Source organism: Colobus angolensis, unplaced genomic scaffold (genome assembly GCF_000951035.1).
Source record: "Colobus angolensis palliatus isolate OR3802 unplaced genomic scaffold, Cang.pa_1.0 Scaffold342, whole genome shotgun sequence".
Taxonomy (NCBI): domain Eukaryota; kingdom Metazoa; phylum Chordata; class Mammalia; order Primates; family Cercopithecidae; genus Colobus; species Colobus angolensis.
The window spans coordinates 3937609-3964483 of record NW_012116733.1 but is presented as its reverse complement, the minus strand read 5'-3'; positions in this window follow the sequence as shown (position 1 = coordinate 3964483).

Here is a 26875-nt window from a genome sequence, read left to right as displayed (position 1 = left end):
AAAAAAAAAAAAAATATTTTTTTAAATCTCACATCTAAACTATTGGGCTCCAACAGGTTTGATACTTTCAGTAGTCTTAAAATTAGAGACAGATTATCACAAAAAATAGTGTCCAACAAGCAGATTTTCAGCTGCTCAAGTCAGGTTTAGGTTTATACTCAATTTAATGAGGACAGATGTTGTGGGATTCTCTGCCAGGGCTTTGTCTGTCTTCTACCCTCTGCTCACATGCTGCACTGTCTCTGATGCTAGGGTTTGCTAACTATGCTCAGAGATCACCCCATATGAGCTTCATATGTTGGGACTATTTTTTTAAATTCCTATATAATTCTATATTCTTTATTGTATGGGATCTGCTGATGTTAAGTTTTATAACCCTACAGGAATCAATATGATTTGTTACAGCTTGACTTGTAGGTGAGTTTCCATTCTTGCCCCTTGTTCTGAGCAGAAATTCCTCTGCTTGTGGGGTCCACAGGTCACCACATGCATGTCGATGGTGATAGGGATCAGCCTCTCCCTTGAATCCCAATGAGTTGGCCCTGAGCCCCATTCTTAAAGAAATATTGTATCGATCAAGGAATCTCTGCTAACAAAGGAATTTTAATCATAGGTCTTGGTTCACAGATGGATATGATAGGACCTTAGTGGATACCTGGTTCAATGCTTGAAGACAACTTCTAAAAGTCATTCGTTTTTAATTAGGTTTGCATTTTGTCATCAAATTATTTCTCAACACTGAAACTCTGGATTCTGGAAAAATCAATGGGAATTATAGTCCTTTGGAAGAGGTATTAAGCCAGATGCCCAGAATTTTCTACATAATTTTTATTCTTTTGCTGTCCTTGGGTCTATTACCTCCGTATACTGTTCATTTGCAGACAAAAAGAAATCTACATAGTTCCTGGGGCTGTGGTGATGTTGATGGTTCTGTGCTAGTTATTTTTTCTCTGGCTTTTCATTTCATAAAAAATAAAGTCTTGTCATCAATGCAGTGCATTTAAAAATTTCAAAAACTTCCCATCTATCTTTTTCCTTATACTCTCTGGATACGTCATTCACCAGACTCCTCACAATTTTATAATGACATTGTATATTTTTCAGTCTCAGTCCCATGTTATTATCTTAGTCCAAAATACCCTTCACCAAGATTCAAAATCTCGGAAGCCTTTCTTGTCCAAAATCTCAGAAATTTTTTGCTCTCCAGGAAGCCTTTATAGAACTCACCATTCAGAATGACTTGTCTCTCTGTTCTGTTTCCCTACTGCATTTTGCTTTTGCATTCTTCCTAGTACTTTGTCAACCATGCCTATAACATCATAAGATACATTCACATCTGTTTTCTTAGTTAGGTTATGAGGTTCTTGCAGACAGAAACATACAATGCCATTTTTGTGCCTTCTCTCAGGTTCCACCCCAATTGCATCTATCACATTGCTGATGCAGAATACCAAATGAGTTTTGAATTGAATGGGCAAGAGAACACCTTGAAAACTGGAAAGCAATGCGCAAATCCAAGCTATTTAAAATTTCTTCACCTTCTACTCAATAACAAACTGTTTCTAATGGTCCCTCTTTCTCTGCTGATAGTCTACCCATCTTTCAGCTGGTTTGACATTTGAAGAAAGTCTGTATTTTGCTGTCTTGCTCACCCAGAGAAGAATGCCACTGTTCCTGTCCCTAACCATGTCTTAAGAAAATTCCTCTCATTCAGCAGATTCCACCTCCCACTGCGCTCATTATTCTGCAGATATTTAGAAAACTTATTAAAGGAAGAAAAAAGAAAACTTTTAGAAAAGCTTATTTTAAAAACAACCCTCTTTTTATTTTTTTTAAACCTTTGGATATATTGACGAGCCCATCAAGTTCTATATGGCAGGAAATGAATCAAACTACAAATATTGATCCAGAAACATGTTTGTTGCTGATCAGAGATAACATTACTTGTAAAAATGTTCATTTTGGTCAATATTTATTTCTTACTAAAATTACACAATTATGTTTTCTTCTCTTAAACTCAATTTGTCCAATTTGCTATAATGCAATTTCCTGTACCTATGTATAATTTATTTATATGATTAGTGCATCCTCTGTGGAAACTTAAACTGATATAACTTCTTTCGAACAACATATCTGGGGCATTTATGATGTGTTCTCATCAGCTAAGGGAAATACTTTGCCCATGACTCACAAAAACAAATGTGAACAAGCAATTGCTTATAGTGATCAATTTTCATAGGGTAGTTCTAGCAAGGGCAGAGATGGAGAAAATTTATGCTAATCATATAACTAAATTATCCCAATATTAAACATAGATAAATCTATTCTTGGGTAATAAGATAATGGTAGTTAACAAAGTAAAGGATTTTAAACTATTGTTTATTATCTTTGCTGTAGTACAATCATTAACTGGTTCACATAATGAATATACTGTTTATGCAGGTGATAGAGAAGCTAAATAATAATCTGGTAACAGTAAGCATAGACAATCTTTGCTCAACGAGCATTTATAAGCTGTCTGGGGTATGTGCAATACTATGCTTGTTGCTGAGAGAAACATAAATAAGCCAAAATATGTTTCTGTAAGGTTCATACCAATCCATATACAGAGCCTAAAATAGTCCTATGATATGTAATGTGCTTCAATTTCCTCACCTAACTGTATGTAAAATGAATAAAAATAAGTCCTAGGTTATTTCAGATCTAAGAAATAAGGGAAGATCTTATGGAAACAGTTGAACTTGAGACCATCTGTAAAAACGAATGGTATAGGTATGTGGAGAGGTTGTGAGAAGGCATGGCTAGAGGAATAGTTGCAGCCTGAGCAAGTTCAGGTTGCTGGAAACAAAAATGGTGTTAAAGTGCTAGTCATGCTGATGAGAAATCAGACTTATTCATTGGGAGAAATTAGAAATAACGCCAGAAATATAGATTGGGTCCAGTTGGGGGACCATCTTGTGGTAGGGTAAAAATATTAACACTATAATGAGTTTGGAGTTAGTAGAGATTATTTTCAATAACTTTCTGTGGATTTGAGCAAGTCATGTAGCTTTTCTGTGTCTCAATTGCCTCATCTATAATCGACACTTTGAGAGATAATTTTAAATTATTTTTAAGTATAATAAAGTGTATTTAGTTTATGATACTCTTATAATATATGTCAACTTACATGGGGAACATAACACTGCTAAGTGCTCATTGGTACTTTATAAATGTACTATAAACTCAATGCATTGTAGAAACACAAGTTAACATAATAAGCATCCCTGCTGTCATTATTACTAATAAAATTCATAAGTTGAGGAGGTGATTTTTTTCTGTAAGAGAGAACAAATGAATTTGTTTTACAATAGGGAAGTGTCTGAAGGAAAATAACATTGTAGCAGGATTGACCCTAAAATTTATTAGGATGTCACATTAAGGAAATATTTGTAACATATAAACAAAATAATTTGCACACCTACTAGATAAGAAGGTCTTATCCCTCTCAAAAATTGGAGCAAAGGACATAAACAGAAAATTCACAGAGAATTTCACGTGACTCTACTGGGTGTCTACTCAGAAGAAAAAAGTCATTACACAAAAAAGATATTTGCACACGCATGTTTATTGCAAAAATATGGAACCAGTCAAATGTCCATCGATCAATGAGTAAAGAAATACAGAAACTGTGATATATATACACACATATATACATATGTATATACATATATAGGTATACATGTATTTATGTGTATATATGTATGTATATATATCACAATTTTATATACGTATGTATATATGTATTTATACAGAGTATGTGTATATATACATATATGTGTATGTATATACATATTCATACACATATATGTATGTGTATATATATACACACACGCACATATATGCGCCATGGAATACTACTCATCCATAAGAAGGAATGAAATAATGGCATTTACAGTGACCTGGATAGAATTGGCGACCATTACGCTAAGTGAAGTAACTCAGGAATGGAAAACCAAACGTTGTATGTTCTCACTCAGCAGTGGGAGCTAAGCTATGAAGATGCAAAGGCATAAGAATGATACGATGGACTTTGGGGACTCGGAGGAATGGGTGGGAGTGGGATGAGGGATAAAATGGGTGGGAATGGGGTGAGGACAAATTGGGCACAGTGTACACTGCTCAGGTGATGGGTGCACCAAAATATCAGGAATCACTACTAAATAACTTATTCATGTAACCAAACACCATCTGTTCCCCAAAAGTCTATGGAAATAAAAATTTAAAATGTTTTAAAAACAGAAAGTGGCACCAAAAAAAAAAATTTTTCAAGTGACTGACACAGTCAAGAATTTGTGAGTCATAAAAACTTGTTTAACTTATAATGTATAATAATACAGAAAGATATGTACAATATGCAAATGCTGCTTCAAATTTAACTCTACTGTGTTGTCTATATCTACAGAAACATAATCACACATAAGCATAGAAATAAATATAGGCATGAATGAAAGTACATTATAATGTTATAGAAAATGTGTGGATGACAGGTTTATACTCTTATTTTGTTTACTTCTTCTGAACTATCTTTTTCAGGTTTTCTGAACTGACTCTATATTTTGTAATAATACAAAAAATAATAAAAACTTGGTGGCACGGATAAGATCACTGGCTGTAGCTCCCTAGGGAGAGGAAATTGGATCACCATGGTGAAGTTTTTATTCTGGCTTACTCTTAGGGTGCACATGAAACTCATGACTTTTGACTTACAGCAAACTCAGAGGTTTATCATCTATTGACCTGTATTTGATTTTCTACCCTAATGGGAGTTCATTTGAATTTTAACAATCAGTCTGTTATTTAACTACCTGAGTGTGCCTCTTCAAAGACAAAATATCACTAAAGTTTGTTTTGCACGTTTCAAACTTTCATGATAATGTAAAACCTTAAGAGCACTAGAAAATATTATTGTCATTTTTTTGACAATGCTGTAATAGAAATTAACTCAATGATAAAACTTATCTGTTGAACATGTACTTATTATATTTATTTGTACACTTAAATGGTCAGTTAACACTGCTTCTTGGCCAGTGTGGTCATCTGTTCAAAGAATTAAAGTTAACACAGTTCTGTTCTTCCAAACAATTGACCTTGTCCCACAATTGTTAAATTGCTACAGATAAACAAAAGTTTAATTTATAAAAGGCTTTGTTGAATCACACCATGGTACCCACCATAAAAAAGGGATTTTAAGGTCAGTCTCCCTGTTCAGACCCTACCCTTCCTTAATACCCCGGGAATGGGTAAGGACAGTTTGTGGTTAAATGTTTAACAATTGGTTTTCTCTGGAGGAAATAAAAGTGCTAATTTGTAGCATTTGCCTATTCTTGTAGTGTAAATATTGTCACCATAGCCAATTTCAAGATCCCATTGTCACTGAACACAGTTGGAAAGAGAAATGCAGTTAGCTCTCTCAAGTGAGTACGAGCCAACTGCACCCCTAACTACCTGCACTGCATGCTGTGCTTACATCTTTCATGGTATAGATCACAATGTGTTCATTATGCCTGTCTCTTTCCAACATAAGGGGTCATGAAGATATTAAAGGAAAGAACAATGTCTTGTTCATTTTTGTTTCCCTATCACCTCGAACAATGGTGGGCATATAGTAATATTTATTGAAAAAAATTCTTTGAGCAATATCACTTTTGTGTTAATTAGAGAGTGAATAGGGAAAACTAGAGAATTTAACAGTCTTAACTAAAGAATTTAATATACATTTAAAATATTTTTATACATGATACTGTGTTCATAAGTACTCAGGTGTTAGCCTTGTTTACAAAAATGCAGTAGGTACCATTTGATGAGTTAAAAATATTTAGTATTGTTATTTGGGAGCATTTGGCTTAAGAACATAAAGAAAAGGAGATAAATATAAAGACATAGTGTTAGTAAAAGAGGAATATTTCTGTGGCTAAAGCTAAATGCCTGGGAAAAAACAATTTAGTTTCCCAATATTAATTATTGGGCCATATCCTGCTATTGATTTGAGCATGTAAAAATCAATGCTAAGATAAGGACCTTCATAATTGACAGGAGTAATTTTGAGGTATATAGTCATTGACATTCAAAGGGCCAGGAGACAATGAAGACATTATGGATGAGCAAACTTTGAATTCATCTGAAGTTTTAATAACTACTTCTCAAACTTTTAAAGGAAGTGGGAAAGGGCGAGGATAACAGAAGCATATTACAGTATTTTATTACCTATTGTTTCCTGGTTTGCTCTCTCTCTCTCTATATATAACAAACACACACATGCACATATTTAACATTTAACAGTATCTTACATTCTTAAAGCATATTTTAATTTTAGAGAATTCTTTCACATTCATATTTGAGTCTAATTTAACCTGTGGGTTTCAACCTATGGGTAGAGGTCATGCAGGCATTTTTCTCATTTTCTTCTTTTTCTTTTCTTTCTTTCTTTTTTTTTTTTTTTTTTTTTTACAGATGGGGAATGAATGAGAGTATGACCCTGGACTCTGACTTTTACTTATTGCTTTCTACTTTTTACTAGAATGAATTTTCTCCATCATGTGTGTGTGTGAGTATATTGACTTCTTGCTTCGAAAGATAGAAGTATGGAATAATTTATGAGGGAACCGTAATAAGCTTGTATCTTCTGGTGGAAAAAAAAAAAAACCTTTTTCCTCCTATTTGTTTCACTTGTGCCTTCTTTTGGCTTATGATGACTCTCTAATGGGACGCTTGCAGTAAGTAAACAGCATAGCCAATAAGAAAAGAAAAAAAGAAAATCCACTGGTTTAAGACCTTATTTTTGCCCACTTGGATTAGTTATCACTTCAGGTAGGTGCAGGGCACAACAAGACTTTTTTATGTAGCTCAGGACTCACCTGACTTTATCTTACGCCATATCTAAACACTCAAATAACATCCTACTTACTTTATTTCTTTGAGGGATAACATTTACAGATCTCTCAACTTCATTTTTTTTTTCTTTTTTCATCAGTCTCTAGATTTAAGCACTTCCATTTCCTTGTTATGCAAAAGAAATAACACGCAACTCTCCTTCCCTTATTACTTAACCTTAAGCAGTGAACAAAAGAATTTAAAACCAAAATATTGCTATTTGTATAATCTTACCCATAATTTTTGTTTTGTACAAAGTTTTCAAAGGTGTATTGGTATAGTGTGGTTAAAAGCAAGCTGGACTCAAAGAGAAATGTGATGAGAACCTACAGCTGTTTCTTCGTCAAGGAAGACTTTGCTACAAGGAACAGAAACCCACCAAAACTGGCTCAAATAGAAAAGAAGTTTAATGAAAGGCCATAATAGGCATTATTGCAGCTAGCAAAGATCATAAAATTAAGTCTTGTTCAGGCATCCATGAAAGTGAGAGGTCACAACGTGCTAGCAGCCCTCATTCTCGGGGCCTCCTCAGCCTCGGCATCCACTCTGGCCGAGCTTGAGGAGCCCTTCAGCCCACCAGGGCACTGTGGGAGCCCCTCTCTGGGCTGGCCGATGCCAGAGCTGCCTCCCTCTGTTTGTGGAGAGGTGTGGAGGGAGAGGCCTGGGCGGGAACTGGGCAGCGCGAGTTCCAGCGGGCATGGGAGCAGTGGGCCCGCACACAGAGCAGTCAGCCAGCGCAGCCAGCCCAGGGCAGTGAGGGGCTTAGCACCCAGGCCAGCAGCTGCAGAGGTTGCGCCGGGTCCCCCAGCACTGCCGCCTGCATACACCAGGCTGGAATTCTTGCGGAGCCACAGCTGCCTCCCCTCTGTGCGGACCTGCAGCCCGCCTTGGCCAAGCTCCTCCCTCTGTGGTGGGCTCCCGCACAGTCCAGCCTCCCCGATGGGCACCACCCCCTGCTCTGTGGGGCCCGTCCCGGTCCCGGTCCCATTGACTGCCCAAGGGCTGAGGAGTGCAGGCACTCCTTGGGACTGGTGGGCAGCTTGGCCTGCAGCCCGGGTGCAGGATGCACTGGGTGAAGACAGCTGAGTGCCTGAGTCTAGTGGGAACTTGGAGAACCTTTATGTCTAGCTAAGGGATTGTAAACACACCAATCAGCATTCTGTGTCTAGCTCAATGTTTGTAAATACACCAATCAGTACTCTGTATCTAGCTAACGTAGTGGGGACTTGGAGAATTTTTCTGTCTAGCACTCTGCCTCTAGCTAAAGGATTGAAAACACACCAATCAGCTGGACCAATGGACCAATCAGCTCTCTGTAAAATGGACTAATCAGCAGGATGTGGGTGGGGTCAGATAAGGGAATAAAAGCAGGCTGCCTGAGCCAGCCAGCGGCAACCTGCACGGGTCCCCTTCTGCACCGTGGAAGGTTTGTTCTTTTAGTCTTTGCAATAAATCTTGCTGCCACTCTCTTTGGGTCCACACCGCCTTTATTAGCTGTAATACCATGAAGGTCTGCAGCTTCACTCCTGAAGCCAGCGAGACCATGAACCCACAAGGAAGAATGAACAACTCCAGATGCACCATCGTTAAGAGCTGTAACGCTCACGGTGAAGGTCTGCAGCTTCACTCCTGTCAGGGAGACCATGAACCCACCAGAAGGAATAAACTGCGGACACACCTAAACATCTGAAAGAACAAACTCCAGACACACCATCTTTAAAAACTGTAACACTCACCGCAAGGGTCCACGGCTTCATTCTTGAAGTCAGCGAGACCAAGAACCCACCAATTCTGGACACACAAGGATTGGAATAGACAAGATATGAGTAGAATGTGTTCACTCAGCTCCTGGTGGAGCCACATGGTCTCTGCTTCTATTGGGTCCTTTACATGCCTAGACCATTCTGTTACTTGTTTCAGCTGGCTTACAGCACCAATGGTCTGCCTACTCCCCTTAACTTCCTTTTGTGCTTGCCTTCCATTTACCTCATTGGTTACTCTTTCCTAACAACGCAATTTCCCAGTGTAAGAGCCAGTTACCTTCCAACTGACTTTTGTCTAAATTCTGACGAGATACAGTTGCATTGCCAGCATGATCTGGATATTCATCCCCGGGGCTAGAGTTATGAGCTGCCCTTTCCAGGTTCTCAGGAGGAGGCAACTTCTTAGGAGGTGGGAGAGGCAATAATTTGGAAATTTTAGCACACAGTTATTAAAAGGATAAAAGACGAAACTGGAACCCCTTGAAATTGAAACCTTTTTCAGTGTACTATATTGAGAGTCATAAGTAGGGAAATAAAGTCAGTTAAGAATGAAGATAGTTTGAAAATGTATATTATTGTATTGCACCCCCTAAGAAATTAGGGCACATTGTTAGGTTTTGATTTGGGGTGCATTACATGAAAGAAATATCGTAAGAGAGTTTTATGGGATAAATTATAGCCTGGGGTGGTATTTAGAATCATAGAGGGGGAGGCCATTAGTATATCAAAATTGTATGTATGGTATAACTATTACATAAAAGGTAATTGGTAATTCCACATGTTGTGGCTTTTTATGTTTCCTATTTGACTCCACATGGCAGAGGATATTTTCCTCCTCCCTCTCCTCCATTGAAGAGAAATCACATTGTCTTCCTAAATGATTGTACATAGCTTGAGTCATTTGAGAGAATGGCATCATTTTGCCCTGTATTTACTTATATATTAAGGGTGTTTCTGTTTCTCCAATATAGTATAAATTTTTTGTGGATTGTATTGTATTTCTCCCATCTTTGTATCTTTATCATCTTTGAATTTTGTACAGTTTCTGAAACATTTTCTCAATAAATGACAATTATCTTTTCTATTCAGGGAATATTTTGCTTCCACTTTAAAAAGAGATCTTCCAACTGAATTTAAAGAAGACCACATTGCGACTAAGAGGATGTTAGAGTATAATAAAGATGACAAGACAGCAAGAGATGAACCATGTTTGAGGGTACTAAAAGAACCTAAAAGTATGGTCACAGAACCTCTCACAAGGTGGGTCTTTGAGCCTCTATGGAGAATGTGAGAGGTAGTAAAGAATGAGGGCGGGTTCTCACTCATATGTGGAATTGAACAATGAGAACACTTGGACACAGGGTGGGGATCATCACAGCCTGGGGGCCTGTCGTGGGGTGAGGGACAGGAGGAGGGATAGCATTAGGAGAAATACGTAATGTAAATGACAAGTTAATGGATGCAGCAAACCAACATGGCATATGTATACCTATGTAACAAACCTGCACATTGTGCACATGCACCCTAGAACTTTAAGTATAATAATAAAAAAAGAAAATTCAATTAGAAAGAATTAAATTTAAGTATACAATAAAAAAGGAATGAGAGCAGGAAGAAAATTGTTCTGGGTTGAGGAAGAGAAAAACATACATCTTTGACACTGTGGACATCCAGCTTAGGTCAGCCCTGAGGTATCATGTAGAGGAGAGATGGGAGTTAACTTTCTGTGATTCCAGATGAAAAAAAAAAAAAAAAAAAAAACACCTAGCATTTGGGAGGAAGAAGTTAAAGGAAGTTGATTTCAAAATTAATGAAGGAAGAAATTTCAAGAGGTAGAAATAGGCTGAATAAGATTGGCTTTCAAATGAACTTATATTAACAAAAAGTATTCACATAGAGGCTAACTCCCTGACAGAGGACATAGAGACTCTTTTACTGGGTGGAAAGTTGTACTAAACTCTGAAGACCTTTCCAAATTCATTTTTTTAATGGTATCAAATTTGTTGAGTTGGATCGGATCCTCATGTCCCTTTAGGATATAATCTACAAATATGGTGATGTCTACATTCCTTTGGGAAAATTCACTAATCAGATTGAATAGCTACTTCTTTGATACATTTATATGATTTTTTTTCCTCACAAAAGTCATGAACAGGAATAAAAATAACATTTTAAATCATCTCGCACCTTGAGAAAAATATTTTCAAGAGAAAGAAATGGCAGGCTTGTTAAGAGGAAGGAAGGCTCCCAAGAAGATTAGCAAGTATGAATCATGCGTCAAGATCAGAAGGGTCAGTTCAATAAGGCAAGCTTTAAAAAGGTCCATTGGTCCGATCCCCAAGAGACAGGTTATGAAATGACTGATGCCAATCAAATCTCAAGTTGAAGGCTCTGTGCGTGTGAGTGTGAGTGAGTGTGTCTGTGTATTTCAACGGCTAAAATGTCAAATCAAAACCAACGTCAGTCATCATGGTGTCAGTGTGGTGGAGATGAAGTTGACATGCAGCTGGAGATTGGAGGAAGTGAAAGGTCTCCTTAAATGTTGAGAATTCATCTTATAGAGTATTGGCAAGCAAGAGACGATTTAAGACATAGTACATAATTCTCAGCATGTTTATGACTGGGAAAGTTCTTATGTTAATCATAAAAGAATACTCATCTACCATAATACTGAGCACCTTCCCACAGACAAGCTCTAATTGTAGGCTTCTCATTTCTCATTCATTTAAGCCAAATATTACTCTCATCATTTCATTTTCTCCCTCACAACTCTTTACTATTGAATATAGTCAGCCCTTTTCAAAGTTCTTGAAAGACATTGATATCTTGTCTTCATATATTGTTTCTTCCATTTATAAATGTTCTTATACCTCATTTCTAGTTATTTATTAAAACTTAAGATTAAAAAAAACTGAAAATGTACCATATTTTTAAAGTGTTGAAGTATCACAGCTATCATATCAAGGTATATCATTCGTTTCCAGCTATCGAGGCTTTTTCCACTTCCTACCCTGAGTTGTCCCAATGATTCTTGTCCAAAACTCCCTCTGCTTGCTTACTTGCTCCTGAGACAAACTGGGACCTTCAAGAGGAATAACAAACAGCATAATTATTAATTTTTTCAGCATTTGTGTTGCAATATCAGTAACTTTTGAGCCTAGTACATTTCTTATAATTCTCCTGTATTTCCTTCTAACATGATAATTTTGCAAAACACCACACTAAATTTCAGCTCAATCATACTAATATTTTAAAGTTAGCAACAATGCTGTTGAATTTAAAATATGTGGTGTGAGGTAATAATTAAAACATCCACTCACCATCTTTATTTTATTGACGAGGCTTTACCTGTTTCATTGGGACTTGATGGAGTGGGAGTTTATCAAATAGCAGAAGCTATGACTTATCTCTTTGAGAATAGTACCTTCCTAGTAGTCAGCATGTAAAAGGTACTCATACATTCATTTATTTTGTAAATATTTTTGAGCCTTGTTAGCACTGTGCTAGGCTCTGGGGGAACATCGGTAAAGAGTAGGACAGCCTGATTGCTCCTATCCAAGGCAGACAACCTAGCATATTGTTCAAAACAATGTGAATTTGAATACTAGTTCTACCACTTAGAATCTGTATAATCTTGAGAAAATTACTTGAGCCCCAATTTTTTAAAATCAGAAGAGAGCGGAGAAAATATTGAGAAATTATTGGTGGGGAGAATTTATTGAATTCATGCAAAGTGCTTTGATCCCTGTCTGACCTATTACATATTGATGATTTTATGACTATCTTTATGACAATTATTTTATGACCATGGGGTCTGTAAATTCTAGACAAAGGATCGATAATTTAAAAATAACAACATGAAAGTGTGACAAAGGTTATGAGAAAGATAGTATGGAGTAAGTATTATGGAAGAATCCCACAGGAGCACCTAACGTAGTCTAAGGGTCGAAGTTCCTCCTATCTGGAGGAAATCAAGTTTGCTGTGAGACCTCATCAATTAATGCCATTGAATGAATGTCAATAGCAAGCTTCCATTCCCTGTGGGAAAACTTTCCAGGTTTTTCCCATTTGCTTCTCCTAATTCTTTTTCTGTTAGCAGCAATGGTGGCCATTCTGACCTTTCGTACTCTTCAGGAGTTTCTGCTTCGTGGATGATGGGTACTGCCTCCTGCACACCTGTGTTGTTTAATTGTTGTGTGCTTCTCTCAGTTCACTGTAATTGATAGTTTGAGTGATTTTACCGAAACATGAGAGATGCTGCATTACATTCCACATGGGATGAAGGAAAGCTGGAAACCACATATGGACAGCCTAAGTGTTCCAGATTAGAACAGCGCTAAATCAAAATTATAGAATACATTTATCTTCAGTGCTCTTAGTCCTCCCTTTCCAGAAATTCATAGTAACCAAAGACCCGTTGCTCTTGTGTTTCTCTAGAGTCTCTACTGTTACTGAGAATAACAAACCAACAGACTGATTGAAAATATGGATTTTATTAAAAACATGGTTTTCATAGGGTGTGTATATAATTCATTATTTAATATAACTCACAAATGAAATGAATTCCTAGTAATTATTATAGGACAATAGATAAACAGAGAGTGTCTGGGGCAAGGCAGGGTGTACGATCATCCTAAATTTTAAAGATTAAATATGTAGTCTTTTAGAGACACTTCAGTGTGCATTTAACAAGAGCTACCTCTAGATTTGAGCCCTTTTAACTCACAAATAAAAAGACCAAATGAGAAAACAATGATTCACCCAAATTGACACATCTCTAGTGATAGAATTTTAGATACTTTATTCCAGGATATAGAAAATATTTATAGGTAGATCACATTACCAGTGCCTATTGAATTATGCACTTCATAAATGAATCTAAACTTGGCTTATGGATAACCTTTCAGGAACACTGGGGTATGTGTGTGTCCATGGGAATATACAGCCAGAAAAGTTGGCAACTTCTTTTTATTTCAGTTCATACACACCAAGACAACTCCACAATTAGGACTAGGATCAAAGCTAAACTATATCCAGTGGTAAATAATTCATAACACACTTCCCTTTCTCATCTCCCTTGCTTAACCCAAACTGAGACCCATTTTGTGTTCCATTGCTCCTTTGAGAAATAATCACTCACCACCTCAGCCCTTTTCCCAATTTCTGTCTTTCTGACAATGTCCGCTGTTTCAAAATACCTCATTATCTCCACTCTCCCACTGAGTCTGCAATGTGATGGCATTTGCCTTGCCTGAGGAATGAAGAGACAGTTTTTTCTCTCTCAACAATCCTGCACATTGAGATCTGACCAGAGCATTCTCAAGCTGATTCCAAATGCATTCCCTGGAAAGGGGAGAGCAGACTTGCTCATCCCCACTGTCATTGAGTCGGAGAATGTTCTGCCAGGTCTCCTGACAGATTTCCTAGTCAAAGAGAAAAGCTCTGTAGTGCTTAGAAAACAAAGCTATTTCAGGTTGCTTGGCTGTGAGCTGATAAACAAGGCCTGGGGTGAGAGATGCAAAACACACATACACACTCACACAGACTCTGGTCAGTTGAAGGCAGAACTGCCATACTTAGCAGTCAAGCCACATTGCTTTCTTTCTGACCTGTTGGCTACATACTCAGTTGACAGCTTCCTGTTACCTATCACAAAACAATAAAAATCTTTTAAGAAGACAACCCAAATTGCTCTAATACCTTCTTTAAAGAGAACAAAAATGCAGAAAGTTAGCCTGTAGGGACTTCATTTTTCATAGATATGCAATTTATGGTGTTTAAATATAAGCTTTTGATTTTAGGTTGAAACGATCTTGTCAAAAATGTACATGAAAGACATTTATGCTGGGCTCCTTTCTACTTAGGGTTATAGCTGATCCTTTTCTCATCTTTTATCTGCAGAACACTTGACTGGCACCTGACTTCACTTTAGTAGCTGATTCAGGGAAGGATGTTTTCTGTTTTTTTCTTCTTTCCTTCCTTCTGTCCTTTATTTCTTTTTTGGTCATGAAGAAAAATGGATTTAGGGCTGGGTCTAGAGTGAGATGAATGAGGGACACTTGTCTCAAATACATTTAAGGGAGCACCCCAAACCCTAATAATCAAAAATAATGTTTTAATGCAATATTTTAACAAAAATCAATGCCAAAAACCAACATGAATAAAATATCAAAAATTATAAGTAAGACAGGATCAATATGACTGATTTTTCCTTTTACCTCAGGGTCCAGTATGGCTCTGTGTGGCACTGGATGGATTGCAGTGACAAACTGGAGAATGGGGTATCATTTCTGAGGCAAGTGCACATCTATTTCTCCATCCTTTCTGGGAAGTGATTGGCCAAGGGCATCATGGATCAAAGTCAACTGAATCATGAGCAGTCATTGAGCAAGAACTCTCTTTAGCTCTCAGATACCACAATCGCATAAAATGGCCCTGAAGGTACAGTTTTGACTTAAGTCTGAAGGGAGACATGAGAAAAGGCAAACTGATTAGACAAAAGATTACACATCTGAATGGATCTACTCATTGAATGGGTAGGAAGGAATGGGCAGTTAGACTAGGGAGGAGATCATGCTATTGTGGGGGGTGTCATGGTACGACATAGACATAGACCAGTGTTTGTGCACAATACTTTTGGCAGTGCTTCTATTGCTTTCCCAGTAAGGATACTGGAAAGGAATCACAAATTACATTAGACCTTAGACAAGTTATTTAGCCTTTCTGTGGTTCAGTATTGTTATCTGAAAAATGGGATTTACAATGTCTGCTAATCACAAGGAAGTATATAATGTTCCCATGATAAATGATTATAGTTTTTATCTACAGGCTTCCTATCAAAATACAGGAATTGACTCATAGCTTAGGCCTGTGAGTCTGTGCCCTAATCTCCCTCAATTTTAAAAAAAATTTGGTAAAATATATGTAATGTGATATTTACCACTTAATAATTTTTACACGTATGGCTCTGTAGTATTAAGCACATTTGCATTGTTGTACAGCCATCACCACCATCTATATCAGAAAATTTTCATCTTCACAAAGTGAAACTCTGTTCTCATTGAACACTACCTCCCTATTTTCTTGAACACTATCTCCCCATTTTCTATTTCCCCCAACCCCTGGAAACCACCATTATACTTTCTGTCTCTATGAATTTGATGACCCTAGTACTGCATATAAGTGGAATCATACAATAATTCTCCTTTTGTGTCTAGCTTATTTCGCCTAGCATAATGTCTTCAAGGTTCATCCATGTGTGGCATGTGTCAGAATTTAACTCCTTTTTAAGACTGAATAATATTCCACTGTGGATCCATTTGTCTGTGGATGGACACTTGGGTTGCTTTCCCTTTTTGGCTGTTGTGAATAATGCTGATAAAAACAGTATCACAGGAACTAGCCAAGGGGAATTTAATTCATTATCCAGTTAAATAAAAAGATTTAGCACTAGAATGTCTGGTAAGGCTGAGCAAAGTGAGACAGCCCTGCTTAGTGGCTTCATAACTAGAATACATATGGGTATTCATCACAGTTTGCTCTTTATATCTTACTTATCCTACATGAAAGCTATAGGTGTAGATGGAATGAGAACATTTCAGAATTTATATACAGAGTCTTCTGTACATATAGGCAGCAGCAGCAGATACAGAATCAGGACACATACATTGAGAGTCAGGACACATACATTGACCTAGAGTGAAGGATTTGGGAGGAGCCATGTTATTTTGTGTGTGGTTTCAAATTACCCAGTTTTAGCAGGACCTCCATACATACTTTATTGTCAGATTATGTGATGCATACCTTATACAGCACAGACTTATACAAGAGAAGGAATATGACTGTCTGCCTGCCTAGGCCACAAGCTCCGGGCCTTCCTTACTGTTTAGTCACCTGCCCACCTCACCATCTGGGCTCTTGAGCTGGTTTTGCCTATATTGGCACTCCCTTTCCCGACCTTGTGCTGCATTTCACTGGAGCCTGGCTTCCTTGACTTTTTTTTTCTTTTGGGATAAAAACTATATTTTTCCTTCATTTTGCTGGGTAACAAAATCCTCTCTGAAAATTTATTCTGAGCGAAAGCATTCAAGGGATGCTACTTTATAGATTAGTATACCCATAAAAATTGTCTTTGATCAGGGCTATTTAAGGTCTTGTTCTAAAACAGTTAATTTTATGATGCAAATGCTAACACCTGTGACGGGGAGCTTGTGTGTGAGATATCTCTTGAGATGGATGATGATTTGGGCTTCTTTTCTCCTATCAGGAAGTGAGTATTCACAGTAAGAAGGGATGGCTAGGGTAATCAGTTGGCCAAGGATCCAGCTGAACTGGACTTCGCTTTCTTTCCTGTGGGGTGAAACTGGGGAGGGCTGGAAGGGGAGGGAGTTGGGATTGCTTTGGATGTTTGAACTGATTCCCCCTTGCTAGTTAAGAAATCACTCTGGCATAGCTGTTTGCCGCGGTATTTTTCACACTTTATCTAGCATTCTGTGTCTCTGTTGCCTGAGAACTGTATTTATATTTACACTGCAAAGCGTGAATATGCTGCCGTCCTTTGGGGAAAGGGATTCATCAAATAATCCTTTTGCTTGAGTATTATTAAGTGGACCATGGCACTTCCTCTGCTTGTTTTTGCTTGGAGCCCTTGGGACATGTGAGGTGGCCTTGTCCATTTCAATGGGTTTCAGCAGGGTGAGCCAGATTTAAAGAAACATAAATTCAGTTGAGAGAGAAGGTAACATGGCATAGCTGAATAATGGGCTTTAATAGGCAAATCAAATAGTTAAATGCAAGATGTTCACTGCATGCTAAAACTTAAGGAATGCATATTCAATGCAATGCATTATTAAATACAACATTGAGCATATGGGTACCCACAATTAATGTATATAAATAGCTGATAAAATTGCTCAGTATTAGAAAGCTAGCGGCAAAAATGACCTCATATGTCAAGCAGACAAGTAGGCAGCTACCATTTTCTTTGTACACCTTACAGATGATAAATTAGTTTTATGGTCTGCATGGGGCTCTTATCACACTACAGCACCAAGTGCATGATAAAGAAAAAAAATGCCTTGGCTCAAAAATCGAACTGGAATTTGGAGTCCCAGCGGAGCTCATTTTTTAAATGTAAAGAATTTTAGCCTGCTTCCTTTGGGGAAGATTTATTGAGGCCAAGAGAAATGTAGATCTTGGTTATGTGTTTTGATTAAAACTTGATTTTTGTTTTTATTGACACCGGGTAGAATGTGAATCCGTCATAACTGGCTGCCTATTGATTGAAAGCAGTTTGGTCCAATGGACACAGGACAGGAAAAAGAAGGGGAGTCCTGGCTTTTATTTCCAGCTCTACTACTAACAGGCGAAGCTGACCTTGGATAAAACTTTGTAACTCTTTGCTAGCTCTGCTTGCTGTACTAAAAACCCCTCAAGGCTGCTGAATAAACTCTCTGTTTTATCCTAAATCCATAGGATACAGGAGAGCAGCTACCTCCTATAGAATTAAAGGGAATGAACTAATTTGCTCTAGCATTATATGGAGCAAAAGATGCCTTAAAAATGGCATTATTGTACAGGGTGTGTGTGTGTGTGTGTGTGTGTATGTGTTGTATTGGGGAGCCATTGATGTCTATTTAAAAATCTTCCATGGAAGAAAACCCAGAAGGATACTAGGCTTCTTGCACGATTTGTGTGTGGTTTCTCAGCCTTTATAAGACTCCGCCTCTCTTTGATAAATATAAAAATCTTATGCACTACTTTCCTATAATTTGAAATTCAAAAGAAGCTAAACTCAATTACTGTGAGGGGACAGAGAACTGCTTTGCTTTCAAATGGCACGAGACCCTGTCTCCAAACCCTGCTTCCCTGGAGTCACTGCTTTGCCAGCCAAGGGTCTCGTTAGCATTATTTTCATATCAAACCACATCAGTGATCGGTTGTTTCATATCCGAGGCAAGCAGCAGTGTGTATCTGTGATAGGATGCGTCCCTGTGCCTCTGGGGTGTGGCTGAGACTTCAGAGGTGATTAAATTCCTTGTTTTAGGACTAGCGTCATTCAGAGAGCTGTGGTGGAAGAAACGGTCTGTTAGAGATACATAGAGGGGTAGCCTGCAGAAGTGAGAAATTCTTTGCTTTTTCTCTTCTGTGATTCTCTACCCTTGTGGGTTTTTTATTCCTTTTTTCAAGTCTTGTGGGAAAATGCTCTTCCCTTTTTTAAGTTATAAAATTTAAAAGGTTTTAAAAATTATCTTTAATTTCCCTATATAATTAGAAACAATTAGAAATAGTGTTTATCTTATCTGTTTTAACTTCCCACGCGATAATCAGAAATGATGCATTTGGACACTCTGTGAGTAAGTAGCTGGGTCCTTACAGGGAGAGGCTGCACTCTGGGATGTGCTAAGGGCAAGTCAGAGGCAAAGTCTCTGAGTCCCATTTTCATTAAGGCATTGTCTCCATGGTCTCAGCAAAGCTTCGTAGTGCAGTTTGATGACTGACCTCCACTGAGATCTCTGATGTAAATACATGCTTTGCCTCATAGGATTAGTTTTGGTCCCTTTTTAGAGTTACGGGAATGGTGTGTAGGGGAGCTGGTTATCTCCCTAAACTCTGAGCACAGTAAGCATTTCTTCCTGGTCATTATCATTCCTAGGATCTCATGTATGTCCTGATATTTCATTCATCCATGCGCGCATTCATTTGACATATATTTATTGAACAATCACTCCGTGAAGAGCCAGTGATGCAACCCAATACTCCTCATGCACCAACCTGTTACCTCCTCACCCCTAATTTCATCCCCCTCACCAGCACCACCATTTCCCCATGCCCATGCTATGTTTCAGCTCTACCAACGTCATCCAGTTCTTGAATGGGTCACATGCTTTCTTGTATCTGAGCCTCTGTACATGATGTTTCTCTGCCAAAATTGTCTTTTGCCCCTCCTCTCCTTTCAACTCACATGTAGTCATTCTTTAGGTGCCCACTGAATGGACACTTTCTCCAGGAAGGCTTAACCTAGACCTCTTTGAATAGATTGGATTTTCTTCTGCTACAGTCGGTCCTTGTTAAGCTTTACTGTACAGCTGTTCAGTTGTGTTTCATCCCTGCTGGTTCCATGAAAGCGGAGGCCATCCTCACCATTATATTCCCAGCATTTACAAAAGCATGGGTACATAGAGGACACTTAACAAATACTTTTAAATAAATGAATGAAACTGCAATGGTCTCTGTCTCATATGCTGAAGAAGAGTCTTAGACTAGAGTTTCAAATTCTCAGAGGGGCAGGTTTTACCTCCTCCTGGCTGTTACAGCCTAGGAGTGCCTAAATGTGCTGTTTGAGATGACAGAGAGATTCAGAGGACCAAGGATCATGGAGAGGCTTTTAATTTACTAAATATTTAAAACACAGTTACTATTTGTAGGGCTCTGCCTGGAATTTATCCTATATTTATGGTATGTATAATTCCATGCCAGTATCATTGGCTATATAAATACCATTTGGCACAGGTTTATTAGGCAATGTACACACTGACATTCCTGAGGATAAGAAGAAAGGGCTGTGTAGCTACTCTTCTTGAACTGTAAGATCTGGGAAATGCTATATGACACCACGTGAGTGCTCTTATATATACTGTTTACATAACTGCTCATGTAGTTCCACATGGCAATTGTCATTCTCAGTTGGCAATAAACTTGTCATTACATAGAGGAAACTAAGCTGGATAGGTGATGACAGGGATGAATAAAGTCTCTTTGTCGATGAGCAACGATGGCCATCAAAAATAAAGTAAGACCCTTCTTAGGGGGCTGCTAACCTTGCCAGCTACTTGGCATTGTTTAGATCAGAGGACACTTAGCATTGTGTCTGAACAGAGAAGGAAAACAGCAGGATTTCCAAACATGCTTTTTTTTTTTTTTTTAAGTTTTACTTGAATTTATTAACTGCGGTAGAGCTGATTTAGAATAAAAATGAAATTGTGTCCACAAGTGGGGTCCACCCTAACCATTGTTAGCATTATAGTGTGGGACAACTGCCAGACATATGTGTGCAGATAACCTTTATCTCAGCTTAGCTCACAGGTCTGTCCTCTCCCCTCCCAGGAAATATTTGGGCCTTAGAGATGCTTACAAAGGGACAAAATGCTTTGTCCTTGTTTGTTGGTAAAGTCATTCTGGAAAGTGCCGCTGACAAAAGGGTTAGGGATTGGTTTCTTTTCACAGAGATTCTAAATGAGTACATAGACACACATGCAAAAAGCAGGATTTATGCCTCTGAATATGACTTGCAAGGAGGGAGTAAACCTCCTGAATTTAGCAATCAAATTTGTTAAGGCTTCTCTAAAGCCTAAACTTCCAATTAACAAGCAAATCATCATCAGACAGCCAGTGAATGGCAAATTCATTCCATTCAACATCTTTTCAAAAGTGGATTTTGTGCACTTATCTCCATGAAAACCCAGCAGGAAGATTTTCCCTGGGAGTGCTCCTACATCTGCCTGTTTTTAATGACGGTAATGGCAAGCAATATTCTACAATTACTTTGGCGATCTCATTTCAAGCATGCAAATCATATTATTGAAGAGCCCAGCAAAAGCCATTTGTTCGTTGGAACCACCAGATAAGTTTTTTGGGGTGAGCAAAGGCTACTTGAAGAAGGCCAGGCCCTCTGTTTCATTACCTCAACTTCACAGTGGTAGAATTTGCCCAACACATTTAGAAAAGGCAAACTAAATAGAGATATCAAAGGAGAAATGAAAGAGAATTTTATACCTAACATAAAGTATTTCTTCTTTTGGTTTTATTGATAAAATATTAGTTTGTGACTCATTTATTAATTAAAGATGATGCCATTAACAACAACAACAACAAACAGAAAGAAAAATCACACTGCTGATAAAGTGGATGAAGTCAAAGGCACACAATTTTCAGTGCATGTGGCTTAAAAGTGAAAACTTCTTTGGGTATCCCAATGGTCCTAAAGCCCTTTACATTTCTTCTCTTTATATCTTACTCATTTGGACCATTAATAGAGTCAGGAGACAGTTTTATTACACATATATTTACAGGCAGTGTAAATGGGGCAATCTTATAGTGCTACTGCATAAAGATCCTTCTACCTGCCTCCTTTTTCCAACCCCAAGATATTTGATGACTTTTTTTGGATGTGATGGAAGTCATGATGTCCAGAGGCCCTTCCAGAATAAAAGATTGTTTCTTCCAGCTGGTAAGAGCGCTGTTGAAAGACAATATTCACTTGTCAGCCCCGCTGGAGATTGTCTCAACCTCTGCTTACTGGGGTGTCAATGACTGATCAATAAGGGATATAAAGCCTGGTCTTTTCACACCAACTCATAGCAACCTCTGGAAGGGCATCACATCTTCATAACTCCCTAATAGACAGTCTGAGGTTTGTGTTGAGACCTCATCAAGGCTCAACTTCTCCCTCTGCCCAAACCTGCTTCCTTACCATCTCTTTCATACATGCTGTTCCCAGGAGCACTGCCTCCTAAACCCCAGGCACACTAATGTCTGTCTCAGAGTCAGTGCAGCACACGCCCTTGGGAGAATCTGGCGTTCCACCATAAGCACTTCACTCTTCTAATGCAAGACCTCTGCTCTGTTTTTAAATGCCAATACTTGGTGTTATTTTTAAGCCAATACTTGGTGCTGTTTTTATGCCATTTATACTTTTTTTTTTCTTTTTTGAGACAGAGTTTAACTCTTGTTGCCCAGGTTGGAATGCAATGGTGCTTTTTGGACTCAGTGCAACCTCCACCTCCTGTGTTCAGGTGATTCTCTGCCTCAGCCTCCTGAGTAGCTGGGATTACAGGCACCAGCCACCACGCCCAGCTAATGTTTTTGTATTTTTAGTAGAGACGGGATTTCACCATGTTGTCTAGGCTGGTCTCAAACTCCTGACCTCAAGTGATCCTCTAGTCTCAGCCTCCCAAAAGTGCTGGGATTACAGGCATGAGCCACCGTGCCTGGCCCTAAGTCATTTATACTTTCGTGTGAATGAATTTAAGATTTTTTTCTATGGGAAATTTCTTGGCTATAAAGAGTAGGAAACAATAGCCATGGAAGACAGAGGATACGTCTGTATTAGGACAAAGGCAAAGAAGCAGACATGGGGGACACCACAGACAATTTCTAACAGCCTTGTGTTTTCTCCAGAAATTTTAGCTAAGCTTTTTGGCAACAAATGATGCCTTCCTTGAAGAAGAAGGGATCAGGGAAGTTTGCCACTTCAAAGAGTCTTCGGGAGCTCCAAGGGGTATGTTGTTTCATAGACATCCAAGAAGATCCATTCAGGGTAGCACTTCTCTGAGTTTGGAGCTTGCAGATAGTTATAGGAATTAGGTAGCAGGAGTTTTCAAATTGCTAAGTTACAACTCTGTCGTTAATGGGATGTGGGACCTCACTGTGTTCCCTCTGTTCTCCTGTTGCTATTGACTGAGCTTTTCTTCATAACACCTGCTTTCCCACTTTATTCTTCTGTATAACTTTAGCTGGCTCACTACTTCACACAGGCCTTATTTTACTTAACAAATTCTCTCTAGGTAAACTTTCAGTTTTATTTATTTCTATTAACTGCCTGATTCTCTCTCAAAGACTCCTGAGAAAGAGAATCTGAACTGTAGCTCAGGAATTTTTCCACTGGTTACTGGTAAGTTCATGAACTGGCTGCTCTGTGGTCCAGCCCCTACCCCAGGGCAGCCAGTTGTCTGTAACTTCAGGCGTTGAGAAGCAGTGATGAATCAACAGGAGATGTGCCAGCTTCAGGCGATTTATTCCAAGGAGTTGGGGTTGAATTTCTCCTTAGGCAGGGCTATAGGTGCAGAAAGTACAACAGCCTGCTCCTCTTACACCTCATCCTTGACCTTGCCCTTCAAGATTTTGGCCCCAGGAAATGTTTCTTATATGAACATGCAAGATTTATTAAACTTCACCTTTGTCATGAGATGGCTTGTCTTTCACTGCTCCATTTTGGCCTAAGCATTTCTGAGAACTATCAACAAAGTAACGTAACGAAAACCCAACTGAACCAAAGACTGAACTGTTGCAAAAATCTTAAGTAATGGTTCTTGTTCTCAAAGATCTTACATATTTCTGGCAAAATGAGATATACATACATGCAAAAAAAAAAAAAAAAAGGATCACAATGTAGTAGCATTTGTATTGTTATGCCCAGACCATTTATTCCCTGAAGAAGACCACCAGAGTCCAGAGTCAAAGCCAAGTGGCAAGGATCTTTAATGCAAGTTCGAACTTGGTCCCTCCATTCCACAACATACAAGAGGGCCCTGAACAATGCGTGCGCTCGCTTTTTATAGCCCGATGAAAATAGGACTTGTAAGGTTACAGAGGAACAGGGAACAAGGGAATTCTTTAGGTTACAGCATTATAATTGGTTAACATATTAAGTTTATACATTTAGCAGTTATCTATTGGTTCCCATGCTTTTAGTAAAACTACAAACGGCGGCGCCCTTATCGGGGATTTCCCAGGATTTCCCAAGCTGAGATATATGGAGGAATGTATTTGCACTGGGCCGTGTTTGTACTGGGCCCAGGAAATTGAGAGATATATGGTGTCTGTACTGGGCCCAGGACTGAGGAATGTGCCTGATTTCTTTCAGTATAACTTCAGCTGGCTCACAACTTCACACAGGACCTATTTTAATTTACAAATTCTCTCTGGGCAAACTTTCAATTTTTAATTTTAAAGATTAAAATTTTATCACTTAAGATGAATAAAGTTATCTTAAGTGATGAAATTTATTTAACAAACATCATTATGCAAGGTTTGGTGGGGAAAGGGCAAAGATAAACCAATACCGTGACTTCTCTTAACTGACTCACAATTGTTAGAGGATAAGAGAAACTTTAGATTGGGATGATCAAGAAAGATGTTATGCAAAGGTAGGAGTTGGGTACCAATGGAGAGAGAATATTTCAGTAAGTGATAAAGACTATGGGAGGATATTCCAGGCCTGAGAAATTTTGACCTAAGCCACAGAGGGGAACTAAGTTTATTTTTATAGAATTTACGAGGGAAATAGAGAGGAAAAATGGCAGATAATACTGCAGAAAGAAAATAAAGGCCTCTGTGGAAGTCCCTTGTTAGTGCTCCCACAGTGTTAAGGGAACATTTTGTAGCCAATGCTTTTTACATAGTTTTATCCATTTTAAATATCAAGATCTTGGCTCCAGTCTTAAGGAAGCATCCTATTGTTTCAGATGGCTCCTTTAACACCCCTTGAGAAGGTTCTATAATTTGGAACTTCCTAAGAACACACATAAGTTAATCTGAGATTAATAAAATTTACAACATAATATTTGAACTCTCTTAATTTATTGCTCATTTAAGTTAAGCAGAGAGAATGCTGTAATCTATATATAGGATATAGCACAGCTCTGATATTAATTTCTGATTACCTCTCCAAGAAAAAAATTGTGAGAAGTTTTAGCCTATTATAATTAAGACATTTTGTTTTCTGTTTAGATCCAGTCTGAAATGTTCAATGTTCAAATTCTGCTAATCCTTTTCTGTGCCCTTGTCCCATGGCAGTTTATACTGGGTATAATTTGTAGATACTGGGGTCCTTTTCCCATAGGCAGGAAAAATCAATTGCAGCATAAGTAAAATGCCCAAAGTTGTTTGCAGGTAAAGCAAGGCTTCAGGGGGTTTGGCTTCTTTGTAACATGTTCTACAAATGCCTGACAGGATAATGCATCTGTTTTTGTTTGTTTGTTTGTTTGTAGGTGCTGTGGTTCACTGTTGATCCCTCTGTTGCAGGTATCCTACATTTCTAGGCAGATGCCCGTCTATTTTGTCCATATGTACAAATGAAAGGCAGGGATGCTTATATTGTGTCTTCCTATAAAAAGAATAACTCAAAAATTGAGTTTTGCACTGCTAAGATTTCAAGTATGGACAGCATCCCATCCTCTCTCCTATAAAAACTCTACTGGAAACTTCCTTGACTGCAGCAGCTCAGAACCATTTGTGTTCATTTCTTTCAATTCCTCTTTCTTGAACAAATGAGATCTTCAGGAATGTTTGTTGGCTTGAATACAATTTTCATCTAAGGACTAGGAGTTTTTTTAAATGGAAATGTTGTTTAAGGTTTCTGAGCAGAGTGTTTTGTGAGGATTTATCTGGAAGCAACCAGCAGGATGTAATAATAACAATAATATTCATAGCTAACACTTACTAGAATTATCATATTCTGGGCTCTGCTTTGAGCATTTTACTCATATTATCTCATTTAATCCTTAAAAATTGTGAAATAGGTATTATTATCCTCATTTTACAGATGAGGAAATAAAGATGCAAAGAGATTATCACACATATATTTAAATGTAGGTATCTGGCTCCAAAATATATGCTTTTAAGTGTACAGAGGACATATAAGAAGTCATCAAAATAGTAATAATATGAAGTAAAAATGGACCACATATTTTATTTTTCCGTGTGACTCTATATACTGTAGCAAAATAACCAAATAATTTGTTGTAGAGGCTTTGCTTTTAGGAGACAGGGGCTGTTGGTGTTGCTCTAAGGCACTATGTCAGCATATGAACCATGCGGAGCGCCTGGCCCCAGAGATATTCCCAGACATATTAGAATATCTTACAGCATCTGTCTTCTTGGTCTTTGATCACCTGAGTTACATTCTGAGTGGTCACAAGACAGTCACAGAGCAAGTCCTTCAGTCATCACCTATAACTGATTACTTGAGAAGTACAGTTAGGGAAGTGTTTATTCCATTCTCCTCAAAGCAACTTCAATGAACCCACTGGTTTTTCATTCTTTGCCCTCTTACTCCTTGTGAGCATTCCCATAGCAATTTTCTAAAGTCCTCGAGGATTAAGAATAACAACATTTGCTTATAGAAGAAAGGTAACCGAAGGTGTAAGAGTAAATGTTCTCATTTCACTTTTCTTTTCTTCTCAAGACTTAGAACCAAAGGCACAGTCACTTTCATTAGAAGCTACAACTTATTGAGAAGACATGAATATCTGCACTGCCTAAGAACTCTGCTGTGCTCTAGGAGCCACTTCATTCTGTCTTTAATGGAAACCAGTAAATAATCTGAGTTAAAACCATGAAGGCAGAGAATGCAGCAGGCTGAAGACCATAGACACTGTGTCCATTAACTAAGGCATGGGCTAATTAGACATAGATTAAAT